The sequence below is a fragment of the Podarcis cretensis genome (genome assembly GCF_951804945.1).
Source record: "Podarcis cretensis genome assembly, chromosome: 11".
Classification (NCBI taxonomy): domain Eukaryota; kingdom Metazoa; phylum Chordata; class Lepidosauria; order Squamata; family Lacertidae; genus Podarcis; species Podarcis cretensis.
In genome coordinates, this window is record NC_137180.1 from 32,017,493 (window position 1) to 32,034,259 (window position 16,767).

Here is a 16,767-nt window from a genome sequence, read left to right on the forward strand (position 1 = left end):
ATTTTAGTGGATGTGAAATGCACTAGAAGATACTATAAACTGAAGCTCTATTATCACAGAAGAGGTATAGCAGAAACAGGGGCAGAGCAAACGTCTTATGCACTGTCCTTGCAACATGTCTCAGTTTTGATGGGTGGACCACCTCTCCAAAGGTTATAAGGTTGCTGAGAGACACAACAAGGGGGCCAATTAGTGTCAATTATTATGGTGTTTGGGAGTCAATGAATACCTCTCCTTGATCACATTTTGACCACTTGATCCAGCATGCTAGAAGTGAATGTTTGGTACAATCTACAGCCATTTATTCAGAATGGTGTTGCTGAAATTCTCATGGAGGGATATGAGGATAGACTGTAGTCTCACTGTCTGGTTGTTTATAGCCTCCCTTACCTGTGTCTCACTTGATTCCTGCCATTCTTTTGTTGTTGTTGTTGTTGTTTGTTTAAACCTTAAGTCTTTTTTTATAATTGCAAGTTATCACCCCAAATGCAATGCAATGCAAGGTATCACCCCAAACATGCGAAAGTCCTTTTAAATAGGGGAAAGTAGAATAAAGCTCTTGTTTTGGAAAATATCAGACTATCCACATGATTATTTGGACATCAAGAAAAACCTGTGACTACAGTCCAGAATGTATAAAGCAAGTGAAATGATCTTTGCAATCTGTTCTCCACCTGGTTAATGAACTACTGCAACACATCAAGCTCATAGTCACACATATCTTACCTGTGCATGAGTTCACTTTGAAATGTCTGAAGCGGTTGAATATAACTGCTTGGGAAATGTATCCAAATATTGTTGTCAAGTGCATAATGTTTTGTTTTTTTCACAGTCAAAGACAAAGTTTGCACATAGACATTCTTTCACTGGCATCTGACTGAGGACAAGTTGTCTGTCAGTGTGATGATTAAATGTGTAACAATATACAAGAGACCAAACTGGTTGAAGTGGCATCTTTAATTGGGCAAATTTATATTGAGAAAGGGGTTAGCAAGCTTCCAGGTAACAATCAACTAAGCATATACTGAACTACACATCCAGCAGAATGGAAATGTAGCTGATGATGCATGGGTCGTTAAGATGCTGTGTGGCATTTTAATATTGATTTATTGTTTATTTTACGTTTACACCCCTCCAAAAGAAACCCCGACAACACCCCTGCCAATCTGAGGCTGCTTCAAGTTTGTGAAGATCGATTTTACAGTGCAGCACTTTTTGCAAGGGCAGAGGAGGTTGGAAAGGGTTGCAGCTCAAGGAAAGAATGCAGGCTTTGTGTGCGAAAGATCCCAGGTTCAATCCAGGTGGCACTGGAAAAAGAATCGTATCTGAAACCCACTTGCTGAAGAACAATCCCATTGGTTTACATCAGATCTGGAATGAGCGGGTGATGGGCTGCAGCTTGAAATTTGCTTTGTTATTTAAATTTCATACAGGTATTGTTAAGAAGGAGGCTTTTCTCAGTGCCTAGACTCCAGCCACCCACAGCACACTTACCACTGGAAGCATCACTTGCATTGATGGAACTTGTTCTGCCAAAGTCTTTTGAGGGATCCACATGATGCTGCACTGCTAGTGTACTCTTACATTAGATCAATGGTTTGTTGCCATCTTGAATTTACTACAAAAAAATGAGATCTCTTTTATTTTAAATTGGTCACGATTAAGCCGAAAGTAGGTGCATTCATTGTTTGTTTGTTTGTTTACAAAAATTCTCACGGTGAATCTTTTATAACAGATAACCAATGTGACAACTTTAGCATTTTAAGGCTTGTTTATTGTTTGGCTTGTTGATGTTTACCAAAGGAGACACTTCCTTTCAGGTCCAGTCCTTAGAACCTCAGGGCTCTCTTTTAGCCACTCCAGCCTAACAGAATTAAGGCTGACATGTTTCGAGTCTATTCCTTTGTGAAAACAAACATAAAACAAGGGCTCGAGCTTTCTAATGAAACTCTTGAGCCAGGCAAGCCTCAAACTTTCCCCCCTGTTCCTTTTACACATCTGTATATATACGGTATATATATACATGAAGACTATCAAAAAGAGGGGTGCAACTGGATAAATCAACATGAATTTGAAATCCACTGCAGCACATTAAATGGTGGAGTCTCACTGAAAGAGAGGACGACCCTGCGGCTTCTTGCCGTTTGAAGCTAATTGTTTTGGTCAGGATGGAAACGTCTGGAAGTCCAGTGCAGTGTCCCACCAGCAAGGCTTCAGTAACTGAGCTGGCCTGCAGAGAATGAACCCACTTTGTAGCGACACAGCAGGCTCAGACACCACCTATTCTGCTCTCCAAACTGTCATGCATAACAACTTTATTGTGCTAAATTGAACTTGAAAGCAACCAAAGGCTATGAGAAGGAGACGCTATGAGAAAAGCATGCTGTCAGTGCTGGCAAAGGCTGACCTGGAAAGGAGGCTCAGAGACAGGAGAATAAAAGATCAGGGCCCATGAACACAGCATATTGTTTCATTTTAAAGTATGATTCCCATACCAGAGAAAGTAGCAAATGTGATGTAAATTTATTTAAATAGATTCCGCTGCTAAAAAGTTTGCCAGCCGCTCTTAGCCAACTTTCCCAGCTCTCTGATTCGTTACATACAGTGGGAATATAATGACATATAGTCATCATTGTAACAGCTTCTTTGCAGGGGCACAATGATGATTAATAGCTAGCAGCAAATTTTCACATGGGCTCTAAAGCACTATAGCACTAAGCAGCCAAACACTCCCAAATCCCCCTTTTCTGTTCCACTGAAAAGTCCTCTCCTTGTACCTTGCAGATATGAACAAAGCCTATCTTAATTCCAATCAGCTTTTCCTCATTCAAAGAGACCTTCTCTTTTCATAATTGATTCATGTGCATTTTTAGTCTTTCAACCAAGCCTGAGCTATTTTTCTCCTTTTCTGTGTACTTTTCTGGTAAGCAGAATCATTTAAGCAATAATTTGTTTTATTCTTTTAAAAAATTAATAATAATCTGCTGAATAGATTTTTCTTCGATTAGTTTGAGATTATCATTATTTTTTAAAAGTAGAGTAATACCATACTAAAGAAAATAACTCTTCACTTTCCGAGTTCTTTGAAATGCGTTACCTTAGAACTCTGAGGTAGCAGCTCAGAGTAAAACTCTGGCAAAGATAAGTCAAAGACTTGAGTGCAACAACAATGCATTGGCTCTATTTATTGTGCCAGCCCTTATTCCCATGAGAGACTTATAGCTGAAACTGTGGAACATAGACCTTTGAAGGGGGAGGGAATTATTTAATAGACAAAAGCAACTTTGAAGGTATTTAAGTTTTGTAAGTTTATTTATTTTTATTTATTTATTTTAAAGGCTGCCTGAGTATTTCGGAATTACTTGATCTTCTACACTACAGCTATCTTCCAGTTATCACAGAAATGATGTGTGCTACTGCTAAAGGCTAAATTTTGCACTCACATTTCAATGGTTTTTACACTTGTATACAGCTCACTTCTGGGACTTACTTCCTATTTACTTCTGTACAAACATGAAATTATAGCCTTCTAAGGTTATGATTTTCTGTCTCCTCCTCACAGGATAGTTCCATTTAACAGAGGCATTTTGAAATAAAGTGGTTTGAGGATTACTGTATCTTTTTCTAATCCAAGTGTGGATACACCTTATTAATATTAAAGTATCAAACAGATTTTAGATGCCAGCCCATCTCATAGATTTCTTCCTGTGTATCTGCTGTACAGTGTGGTCCAAATACTAAATCTGTTACAGTACTTTATTTTAAACACATAACAAAAGGGATTGGCTAGAGTGCTTGAATTTAAATCAGTTTCTTCCTGCTTAAGGTCTGTGGGACCGAAGGCTATGATCATAAGCACAGTGATCTGGAAGCAAGTTCTGTTTAAATCACTGGGAATTACTTCTGAGAAAATGGTTTTAGGCATAAATTAGCTTGAATCTGACCATCTTCAGTTTACACTGTTAATGCAACACTGTTTATGAGCAAGGTCCATGATGTGAAAAACAGAATTAATGTACCTAAGAACTCTATATGTGGTCAGTGTTTTTATTTATATTTATGATTATGAATCACATTCTAGATAGAAACACAATCCAGTATGATTTTAATAGCCATTTTCCCCCTGCTGATGCATCTAAAAGATGAGCCACTAAGGTTCAGATACAGATAATCTGTCTGGCCATGAATCTCTATGGGCCATTTAGGGACATCTGGCTAGTCTAGACAAGAAGGGTGTCTTGTCAGGTAATTAGCATACAACAAGGAACCTGCCCAGTCAGATGCTGCGCTGCAGTTGTATTCACCATATATCTGATGCAGTATGAGTGATAAGGACAGCATACAGGGCCCAATCCAGACAATCTTAATTGGGAATGCAGCCCTGTGGGATGCAACCCAGAAACAGACATGCTCGAGTCCCACTGATGATTTAAGCATTCCTACATTTTCCTGTATTGCATCCATAGAGTCATAAGAACACAGGAAGCTGTTTTATACTGAGTCAGATAATTGGTCCATCTTGTTCGGTACTGTCTACACACCTCTCCAGGATTTCAAGCAAGAGTTTTTCCCAGCGTCAGCTCGGATTGAGCCTGGGTCCTTTTACAGGCAAAGCATGCATTCTACCACTAGTGTCCATAGTTTACGATATCACATACCCTACCAGTACACTGCAGGCCACATTTGAGATGCGTAAATTTAGCAACCACTCTCTATTTGAGCAACTTGCCTTGTAATTAGATTTGTAGTACCTGATTTGCTTCTCTCACACATATCTCCAACAGTGTTACTCAGCTGAGTTTAGTAGAGCTCCTCCTGATTAATGTGTATCTATATATGAAGGGAAACAGGCCTGTGGGGTTTTTGTCATGTGGTATAAACTCTCAATGAAGTGGAAATAATAGTGCAAAGCTGGCTTTTTAGCTGCAACCAGAGTGTGTCGTGGCTTTTACTTCACTGGGAACCAAGCTACACGGTTATATCTTGCAGAGAGCTCTCTCATGGCTCATATGAGAATTTTTAGTTCATCATTTTTTTTCTCCCCATTTAAGTTGCTCAGAATTGGTTAAATATATATTTTCCTCCTAATATGTACTGTGCAAAGGTATGCTGATAATGCTTACATTAGTCGTTGAACACAAAATATTACCTGCCTGACAGAAGCAAAATCCTGAAACTGCATATAGATGAAGGTAATCTCTTCATTGGTTTATGGACCCAAAGTTTTCAGACAGAGTAACAAATTTAAATGATGTCCCTGGGTACCAAGTATTGCATTCAGGTGTCTGTGGTAGCTGTAAAGTATGTAAAAATCTTATGTAGCCAGAAAACTCTGAACTGAAAACACACTAAGCAAGAAAATATGTAGCATGCATGCATACACTCTTGATGCCTCCTGAGGTGTAGATGAATAACTGACATAAGGGGCTCAAAATCTCAACGCAAGCGCACCCAACACATTCTTGTTGCCTGATGTACCTTCTGAGGGAGAATAAACCAATCCTGCTACTACATTGATTGGTGCATGCATAGTCAGAAAATACACAATTTTCATATTTAGTGCACTTTCACATGAATGTGCAAGGAACACACACACAAATGCACAGCATAAAAATGATTCCTTATGCTACATGCTAAACATGCGTACTATCCTGATGATGTATACAAGTGGACAACATCCATTTGGGATAATGTATATTAAATGGTCAATGCATGTATTCTCTATTTGGGGATTATTGTGGGGGCAACATAGGACAATAAATAATAAATTATTATTATTATTATGTTGTGGAGACTGTATATGGAGACTGTATATTAGCACTGAGCCTCTTGGGCTTGCCGATCAGAAGGTCGGCGGTTCGAATCTCTGCGACAGGGTGAGCTCCCGTTGCTCTGTCCCAGCTCCTGCCAACCTAACAGTTCAAAAGCATGCCAGTGCAAGTAGATAAATAGGTACCGCTGTGGTGGGAAAGTAAACGGTGTTTCCGTGCATTCTGGTTACTGTCAGTGTTCCATTGCACCAGAAGCGGTTTAGTCATGCTGGCCACTTGACCTGGAAAGCTCTTGACCTGTGGACAAACTCTGGCTCCCTTGGCTTGAAAGCTAGATGAGTGTCACAAACCAATAGTCGCCTTTGAGTGGTCCAGGTGTCCTTTACCTTACATTTCATCTTACCTATTAGCAAGGCAACACATTAAATGGCCTAACTCTTTTGGAACCTCGGGATCCAGGGTTTGATTTCTCCATCCTGCCTCTGATACATATCATTTCATTTGTGCTGTATCTGTGACATAGCATTATTTTTGCATACCTTGGTCTGAAAAAATCCAATAAATAACTATATAAAATGAGAACCACACAGCTGATCAGGACACATGCTACCTCAGCAAACATCATGCCAGTCTGTCTGGTTGCTTAGCAACACCTCCACCTCTCCCACTTGGCTAGTTGACTTTAATGCTAACTTAATTAACACTCTAGTTGCACATGGAATGATCTCTGCTGTTACACTTCCATCAAAAACACTGGTACCTTTATGCAGCTAGAGCTAAGCTGCTAAAATGATCCGCTCACATAACTAAGCTTCTGGGCACTGTGGGTGGATATCCAATGCACATAGGAATGCTCAATACTAGCACAGATGCGATTTTCTCACACAGCATTCCTTTCAATGGGACGCATGTTTGAATGCCTTCTCATTTGGCCTGTGAGGCCATTTAGGGAAAGCCATGCCCACTTGCTTTGCTCCTTGCATCAATCAATTATTTGAGAACCACTGGGCAAAGCACTTTGCCTGTCTTCATGTTTGGCCAGCTAATTATGCCAGGTGATGGACAGGTGAGTTGCCTCGCCCACCTGCCAAAATTGGCCTGAAGGGATTGGGGACAGATAAGAGAAACTGGCTGGTTAATATTAACTCCCTGCCTCTGCAAGTTGCGTGGCAAGGCTCCAGGTCCCCTGCAATTCCCTAAGATAATAAACACACGGACACCAATATTTTGGGTTAATGGGATAAATTAGGCCACAACTTAGGTTACAGATGTGAGCGGTTTGGCTTAGGCATTGGGTGAAACCAGACTATATCCTAATGACAATCTAATAACACCTTAAAGACTAACAGGTGGGAGAGGGGGGAGGGTTAGTGTGACATCAGCTTTTATGGACAAGCAAGTGTCACCATCTTCATCACATGAAGTGGACTCTGCTCCATCAAACCTTAGTGCCCAAAGTGTCACAGGAATCTTTACTGCTTTGCTTGCACAGCTAACTCTCTGGAATATGATTGTAGAGCAACTCATAAGTTCAGGATGAAAGGAAAACAACGTTAAGAGGGGAACCTCCTCTTGAAATGTCTTATATCAGATACTTCCTTCCAATCACGCCTACATTCCAGACCTTGAAAAAACAACCTACAGAGCTCATTCAGTCCTGTATTTCTCCTCTTCTTTTTCCACTCTCAGTTACAAAAGAAAGCAATTGAAGTCTCACCTAGACAGTAGTCAACACATTTTGCTTTTCTGTTTGGAGATGCCCCTGTTCACCTGGCAATCCCCTTCCAGCAAAGCAGGTTGAATAAGGCAGTAATCCCATACTACTTACCTGGAAGTAAGCCCCCTAGAATTCAGTGGGACCACACTGTATAGGACTCACAGATCTATTTCCTTTTGAAATAGGTAGCTATTCATCTGATTTCAATCACAACCCTTTTTCACTTTCATATACTCATGGCAGTTTTTTGCCCTTTTGTTCTTTTAAGATGCTTGGACATAATATTTTTTATTTTTTGCCCTTTAAGACTCATACTTGCAAGTCAATATCTTGCCTCAGACTTTTTTGTTATCATTTGTGATAAATGGAAAAAAAGTTATTATTAAAGAGATGTTGCTATTTGAGGCTCTAAGTAGAAGAATAGCTTCAACTTTTCCTGACTAATTTTGGTGTACTTTCCAAGTGTTTGATTTTTTTGCTTTTGTGAAATTTTAGAGATATGGTTTCTTCCAAGATGCAACCTTCAATAGTCTTTATTGTTAAGGATGTAACCAGATGCTCTGCTAAAATGTTAGGGTCACTCAGTGGAAAGCTCTTTCTTTCTCTCTCTCTTATTTAAAGGGAAGGTAGATGGGTGGGTAAGGTCAAAGCTACAGCGTTCCTTTACTTTGTCAGCAGAAGAAGTAATCTGGATGTATGTTTTAGAAAAATCTCACTCCGAGCACAGAAATAAAGCCCAAGCTAGAGCTGGTTTCAAATTTAATATCTTTCATTGAAATCTGGGTCTTTTGAAATCCAATGCAAGGTAGAACTCACAAGGTGGGATTTTTTTTTTATTATTGTAAGGATTAATTGCATTTCTTAGCTCAAGTCTGGATAAGCTCATATACATCTTTTCCACTTGACTTGTGCCTTTGCACATGATATAAGCTACTGTCACATGTTTCGGAATACCTGATCTAGGTTTAAAGCCTGGTATATAGGTTTCAGTGCGCCAAACATTAACTTTTCTTCCCTTAATGTGATTTATACCAATTAAGAAGGAACTTGAGCACCCTTTCTAGGAAAGTCTGACAGTAATGGATATAAATGGTATAGTAAGATTGTAATTCAGGTATTGCTGTTGGGCTTCCGTGGCATTATTTTTTCCCTAAGGTGAGTGTTTGGTCTTATGTTAAAACTCTGGTACAATGTTTAGATACCCCTCCAGTCTCATTTCAGATTACTTCTGTCACACTTCTCGGCCCCAGTCAGATTTGATGCAGTTGTATTTTCCTCTCCAGTTCTGATTAGTTTTTAATTAACTCTGGTGCACTACATCTATTTTTCCCCCTTGCTGTGAGTTGGATAGAATAAGTAGGATTAGAGTGAATGGGGCACTGCCCCACTAACTTCAGTCTGCCAACCCCTGCCCATCTGCCTTCTTACAATCAATTTGGAAGACAGCGCTGCCCAGCAGTTTCCTTCTCCTAATAAATCCACAGAGAGGAAGATAGGGACAAAACTAGAATCAGTTGGCTCAGCCTGTCATTGGCTCTGGCCCCACTTACTGTTGGTCTCCCTTCAATCTGTCTTTCCAGCCCTGTTGGGCACCAACCACAACCAAGTAGCAGCCTTCCAGCTGTTATCCCAGAAATATGAGGTGGCATATAGAAAAAGTTGGGGCTACAGCAGCGAAGATGACTGCAGAGAGTTCTGCAGGGACCAGGTCCCTGGGCAAGCAGGCACATTGGGAACAGCTCCTGGGGCAGGATTATAAAGCCAGTTTGCCTGCCCTGGGGGCAGGGCTGCCCCCGAAGGGGTGACACCAAAGGGGGTCATCCCTTTCAGGTGACCTTTTGAGGGCGGGATAAGGGTGTGGGATAGCCCCCCTGCATTAATCTGTAGTTGTTTTAATTTATATTGTATTGTTAGCTCTTTTTTTAGTTAAGTTAAGGGGGGAGGGCAGGGCTGTCTATGAGGGGGCCCCAGCCAACAGAATGGCTGGGGCAGGTTCCACTGGGGGGGGGGAATGCACTGGGACACCCAATCTCAATGATCATGGGTAGGAAGAGGAGTTAGGGCCAGACCATGTCATTACTGAGGAGGCAGGTTTAATCACTGAAGACTATCGCTACCTCCAGCTCTAGTCCTGACCAGAAGGATACAGGAATCAACAAGGCTGAAGTGCTTTGTAAGCTGCCCGATTTGTTCTGCTTCACTATTCAGTATATTTTAAAAGTTTTAATTTTGCCTTTTTTATATAAGTGGATTAAATTTGCAGATATTGGGGATAAAGCCTAATAAACTACAGGCAAATAGGTCCAAGGGCTTTTGTACTGAACACCTTTAAAGTTTTCTCTCTCTCTCTCTCTCTCTCTCTATATATATATATATATATAGTGGTACCTCGGGTTAAGAACTTAATTTGTTCCAGAGGTTTGTTCTTAACCTGAAACTGTTCTTAACCTGAAGCACCACTTTAGCTAATGGGGCCTCCTGCTGCTGCCATGCCACCAGAGCACAATTTCTGTTCTCATCCTGAAGCAAAGTTCTTAACCCAAGGTACTATTTCTGGGTTAGCAGAGTCTGTAACCTGAAGCATTTGTAGCCTGAAGCATCTGTAACCCAAGGTACCACTGTATATATAATGTTTTTATAAAAACAAAACAAAAGTGAAGGCAGAATTGGATGAAATTTGCAGGCATTCTTATGCCTTCTGAAAGAATTACCGGTAATCCTGCCAGGATACCTGCAGTGCTGCCTCCCCTGCAAAAAAGGGATCGCTGTTACAGAAACAACTTTTTCTCTCCTAGTCAGTGTTTTCAGGATAACTTGTCTGAAAATTGCAGACACAAGAGAGGTTCCCCTGGTAACTTGCTAGGAATAGGTCCAGGGGCATTTGTGCTAGGCACTTTTAAGTTGATTTGGGGATGAGGAAAACTAAAATGGATTTGCTTTCCGAGTAAAACCACTCTCTCTGATTACAGGCATATCCTGTCAGTCACAAAGAACTTTTCCTCTACCTTCTTCCCATTGTGTCATTTGCTCTCCCTTCTCCCATCACTCCATTACTTCATATATGGTAAGCTTAGAGACACTACTTTCACTTTTAGTAGATGCTTGTTTGCACCACAAGGTACTTCAGGGGTCCCTGTTTCAACTCATGCCATCTCATCAGATCCTGCTTTACCTCTGAAAGGCCCCCAAACTCTCTAAGGTACCCCTACTTTGATACTGAACCTGATGCACACACCCTGCTTTTTACACTTTGGGTTGGGAGAAGAAATATAATTTGGTGGCAGATTGAATAAGGAGGATAACAGAAAGGAAGAAATCAAAGGTATTTATTTACTTCATTTATTTATCACCCAAATAACAATGTCCTCTGGGCAGTTAACAATAAAAGACAATAAGAACTCTAAAAATAAACAAAATGAAGCCAACCAAAGTACAAAATTAGGTAACTAAATATAGCCAGCAACACCAAACTATAACTTAACACAGAAGAGCCAAGAAAACTGAATATCTTAAAATGATCTTCAAACACAGGTAGATAAAAAGCTCTTACCCTGGAACTGAAAAGACTATAATGTTGGTGCAAGGTGAGCTCTTAGGAGGAGGGAATTCTACAATTGATATGCCACTGACCATACATCATGTGGTGAGGGCATACAAAAACAGGCTTCCAAAGAAATGTTTAGGTTCCAGATAGGTGAGCAGGTCAGATCAAGGCTTTATGCCTGGTGAATAGGAAGGGTTATGGTGCCAATGGATTCATAGAGTAATAAAGGAAAAGTCAGTTTTTGAGAAGAGAATATTAGTAATGGACATAAACACAGAGCAACACATAAAAGCACCTTTTCACCAAAAACTTGCTCTATCCCTTGTTGTGCTTCTGGAAATGCTAGGCATTGACAAATTTGTCAATGCTGGTACAGTGGTACCTCGGGTTAAGTACTTAATTCGTTCTGGAGGTCCGTTCTTAACCTGAAACTGTTCTTAACCTGAAGCACCACTTTAGCTGCCGCCGCACGATTTCCGTTCTCATCCTGAAGCAAAGTTCTTAACCTGAGGTATTATTTCTGAGTTAGCGGAGTCTGTAACCTGAAGCATCTGTAACCTGAGGTACCACTGTATTTCTTATTTCTGCAATCTGAAATTGCACTGTTTCTGCGTCAGTTTGCACACCCTTTCCTTAAAATCCATACAAAATTTCAATGCATTTGCATGCCCTTTCCTCTTAATCTGCTTATTCTGCACACAATTTTGCCAAATATATCCATTTTTGTAGAATGTACTGAGAGGCCCTTCTATGAGGTACAAAAATGCAAGTGTAATATAATGCAACAACTTTGGCCAAGGCCAGGAATGGAAAACCTATGGCCCTCCAGATGTTGTCAGACTACAACTCCCAACATCCTGACAATTGTCTATGCTGGCTGGAGCTTATCGGATGCCACATCTGTGGCAGCATGCCCGAAAAATCCAAATCAGCACCACCCTGCAACTATATCACTATAAATGGTAAGCATTTAAAATCTTACGATGAGTAACAACACAATCTTAACCATTGCACCACACCAGTTTGGATTCTTTTCCACCCAGGATGGCTACCAAGTCCTTTAAGTACTTAGCAAAGGCCTTGCAAGGAGACCATGCAGGTAGAAATTTTAATAGATTGCAACCAAATATTGTGTCAATCAGACATCACCATTCTTAGAGCCTTAAAAAGTTCTAGCAAAAAGCAAACAATAACGGAAATATAGGAATTTCATTTATTTCTCTCAAAATACAGTTATTAACAGAAAAGTCTATGTCAAAGAATAAGATTCTTCTGCTACATACTACTAACATTGCAACTGCTGCTAAGATACTATATATACCCCCTTAACTGCTACATTGCTTAGATCAGAGGAGCCAACCTTCTTCAGAAAATATAATACAGATAGCACAAGACAAACATATGTCAGAGATTGAAAAGCTGCTACTTGTTGAGACAGCAAAGTGTTCAATTTCTCTAGATAATTCCACCTGTCAGCTAATCATGAACACGGGTTATTGAGCATCCAATCTGAATTTTTAACTGGAAATAAAATAATAAGGAATCCTGGGTTTTTTAATGTTAAAAACACTTTCTGTTTTCAGACAATGCTTTTTAAATATTACTTCCAGGGAGGCGGTAGAACCTAAGTACTATATCTGAAACCTCTCCTTTTCTTCTCTCATAGATAAAAGGTGGAAATAAAATAAAAAGACAAATACCCAGTTCTGATCTTTCTGTTAACTAAACAATTTTAATTGCTGTTTATCTAGGTTCTTATATGTTTGATACCCTAAATTTGATTTCATAAACCTCTCCTGTCATTACAGTGCTGAGGTGGAGAAATTGTCCCATCTCAGCGCTGAGTAGAGAGGAAAGAATTAATCTCTCCTCTCAGCTCAGCGCTGAGATGAAGAGATCCATCCCTTGCCCCCTCTCTATATGAAAGAGAGTGTGTGGAGTGTGTGTGTGTGTGTGTGTGTGTGTGTGGAGTGTGTGTGTGTAATCTGTATTTGTGGGTTCAAACTTGAAGATGAAGCAATCAAGAGAGGGCAACAGAAGACCTTCAGAAACCAGAGGATGGTGGGATTTCTGCCAGTATAAATTATTCAGGTCACTTTTAGAATGGGGCAGCATCTCAGATTGGTACTAACCCACAGGAAAGAAGCAGTAGAAGTGTATCATCCAGGTATCACACCTTCACTCTTGTTGTTGTTGTTTAGTCATTTAATTGTGTCCGACTCTTCGTGATCCCATGGACCAGAGCACGCCAGGCACTCCTGTCTTCCACTGCCTCCCGCAGCTTGGTCAAACTCATGCTGGTAGCTTCGAGAACACTGTCCAACCATCTCGTCCTCTGTCATCCCCTTCTCCTTGTGCCCTCCATCTTTCCCAACATCAGGGTCTTCTCCAGGGAGTCTTCTCTTCTCATGAGGTGGCCAAAGTACTGGAGCCTCAGCTTCACAATCTGTCCTTCCAGTGAGCACTCAGGGCTGATTTCCTTCAGATTGGATAGGTTTGATCTTCTTGCAGTCCATGGGACTTCTCAAGAGTCTCCTCCAGCACCATAATTCAAAAGCATCAATTCTTCGGCGATCAGCCTTCTTTATTGCCTTCTTTATGGTCAGCTTCTTTATGGAAGTGAGAGCTGGACCATAAAGAAGACCACCTTCACTCTAGAGCAGTATATACGTAGGTATGTTGATCATATTGAAAGAAAAGCGATTTCTCATCAGAATGTTTGCTAAACTGTTTTCTGCTCTGTTTCCTTTCACAACTGAAATTCCCCATCTCTTGAAAAAAGAGACACAAAACCCGCTTTTTTGCTATAAAACCTGGTTTTCACTAGAGCTGTGTGTAAAAGACCTCTCAGATTATTCACCCTATTCATGAGAAGAGGAACTGGAGAAGCCATTTCATTTAATTCTTGCAGGAAGAAGATAAATATTCAAATTTTGGCTGGGGTGGGAGTGGGTGAGGCTTACCAGTAACTGTGTAGTAGCACAGCTTCTTAGTTTTGGTTTTCCTCTTGAGAGGTTTGTTTGTTTGTTGGCACTGCCAAGCTGGTAGCCTGGCAACCATTTTCCATTCTCCACAATGCCTGTTGTTGTTGTTGTTTAGTCGTTTAGTCGTGTCCGACTCTTCGTGACCCCATGGACCAGAGAACGCCAGGCACTCCTGTCCTCCACTGCTCCCCGCAGCTTGGTCAGACTCATGCTGGTAACCTCGAAAACACTATCCAACCATCTCGTCCTCTGTCGTCCCCTTCTCCTTGTGCCCTCCATCTTTCCCAACATCAGGGTCTTCTCCAGGGAGTCTTCTCTTCTCATGAGGTGGCCAAAGTACTGGAGCCTCAGCTTCACAATCTGTCCTTCCAGTGAGCACTCAGGGCTGATTTCCTTCAGAATGGAGAGGTTTGATCTTCTTGCAGTCCATGGGACTCTCAAGAGTCTCCTCCAGCACCATAATTCAAAAGCATCAATTCTTCAGCAATCAGCCTTCTTTATGGTCCAGCTCTCACTTCCATACATCACTACTGGGAAAACCATAGCTTTAACTATACGGACCTTTGTTGGCAAGGTGATGCCTGTGGCCTACCATTATTCTGTGGTATTGTGAGGGGGAAATGGTGGAGAATATTTAGAGAAAATTCTGCAAAGTGGTCTTCCTTTTCTAAGGTGGTGAGAAAACGGAAGTATCAGAAATTTGTCTGCGGGGAAAGGGCCTCCCATGAATTTCAGCTCAAATCCAGTCTCAGCCAAATCAAAATCTGGCCTCATAAATCCACAGTCCTTCAATTTTTCACCTCTCAGTGTTGAAAGGAGTTGGAAATTTGAAATCATACTTGCCAGTTATGAAAAAATACAGCAGTTTTAATTAACATTTTTTACCTGTGACAATCTCTTGACAAATGGAGAAAAAAAGAATTGTTTGCTGCTCTCCTCAGTCTATTGGATGTTTCTTTATTTGTTCTTAGTTTAGATGTTGTTGTTTGTAATGCCATTGGCTAACAGAAGTAAAACGCCCTTTAGGGAATTATAATTTGCCACCATAATAGACCTACATACAGAATTAAAATTTGCTTGGATTTTGGGGAGATAAATATTTTCTGGGAGCCCAACAATGTTGTTTTCTTGCCTGTGCTGTTTTGTTTGTTGATGTATTCTATTTGTTGCTTTGAGATTCATCATATTTTACCATGTTGGAACCACCCTGGGCTCCTCTGGGAGAAAGGGAAGCATATGAACATAGTAAATAGTAAATAACCTAAACCCTTTACTCTTTCAGGTGTATGAAACTTCCATTCTAGAGAAAGCTGGTGTTCCACATTGACCAACGATGTAATCCCATGCATGTCTGCTTAGAAGTAAGTCCCACTGAATTGCGTGGGACTTATTCCCAGGTAAGTGTGTATCAGATTGCAGCCTTAATGACTGAGATTAGATGGTTTAGGCAGCGCCCTGTGCCTCAGTCACCTCTGTGCAATATCAGGGTAAACGGCGTTTCCGTGTGCGGCTCTGGCTCTGGCTCTGGCTCTGGCCAGAGCAGCGATGTCACGCTGGCCACGTGACCCGGAAGTGTCTCCGGACAGCGCTGGCCCCTGGCCTCTTAAGTGAGATGGGCGCACAACCCCAGAGTCTGTCAAGACTGGCCCGTATGGGCAGGGGTACCTTTACCTTTACCTTTTTACCTAACAGCACTATTGTAAGGTGTATTGAAATTGTGCATGTGCAGCTACTGAACACTCTAAAATGATATATAAATTATTATTATTACCAAAAGAGATACAAACGAAAGTAAACTAAAATTGTGCTTGAGGAGAATAATAGTGAAGATAATAGGCTCGCTGACAGAGGTAAACACATATAATAGTTGACTCATGCATTCTTGAATGCTTAGCTAATTGTGCTAAGGAACAGGAATTAAACACACACAAAACAGAATGTTGGAGACACAGAATCCTGAATGACATGTGATTATATTTACATAGATAATGAGACAATAAATGTAAAAAATAAAGGTATTCATTTCATCTTGCATAATTACCTGGAAAAGGTTTAAATTAATAACATTCATTGAGGAACAGAGAAGAAGTTATAGCAAATGCTTTATTTTGAATTAACTATGAAGGATTCTTGCAACAGGGCTTTGTATATTCTGCTCTAGTTTGGATTTACTGAATAATTTAAGTTCATTTCTGATGTGAGTTTCAAAAAAGAGACAACTCTTTTCATTTCTATCTCAAATCCTAGGTTGCTGTTGTTTTAATGTATTTCAACCTTCAAAATGTTGTACTAGTGTACAGAAATATCTCTACATTGGCAGGCAGATTGAGAGCTGTGGCTGCTGCTATTTTCACAGGAATGTTCTTGGAATTTTATATTTTCCTGCAATGTAATGTTACCATTCTGGTCAATGGTTTCCATTCAGGTAGGCAGGGAGTGCCCAGAACACAAACTACATGTTGGATCCAGTAAAAGTAGCTTCTGAGTAGGAGTGTTTGGAATTGTGGTATAAACTGATTTGCTACAGCTACTCTTTCCATGAGTTGTGGAAGTGTCCTTGGTTTGTGTAGCTGACCATGAACAAGGGACTTTTTTGTATTTTTGGAATTTATAGGAATCTGGGAGTAGCTACCCGGTACTTATATCTATGACCTGGAGCAGTGGTATATAATTTAGTTTAAACCATACCTTCCTTACCTGCCCAAGTGTAAGCAGTGAGTAACTGATTAGTCTATTACGTACTATTACGTC

The 16,767-nt window shown here is 40.6% G+C and overlaps 1 long non-coding RNA gene across 2 annotated transcripts in view; it reads left to right on the plus strand.

Moving 5' to 3' along the window:
• The window catches only part of LOC307226850, a 122,901-nt gene that overhangs the window by 91,501 nt on the left and 14,633 nt on the right, over positions 1 to 16,767 (plus strand). For both annotated transcript variants that reach the window (XR_013843583.1, XR_013843584.1), the window contains exon 3: positions 15,299 to 15,417. This is a non-coding gene — a long non-coding RNA (uncharacterized lncRNA). The remainder of the gene's footprint in view (positions 1 to 15,298; positions 15,418 to 16,767) is intronic.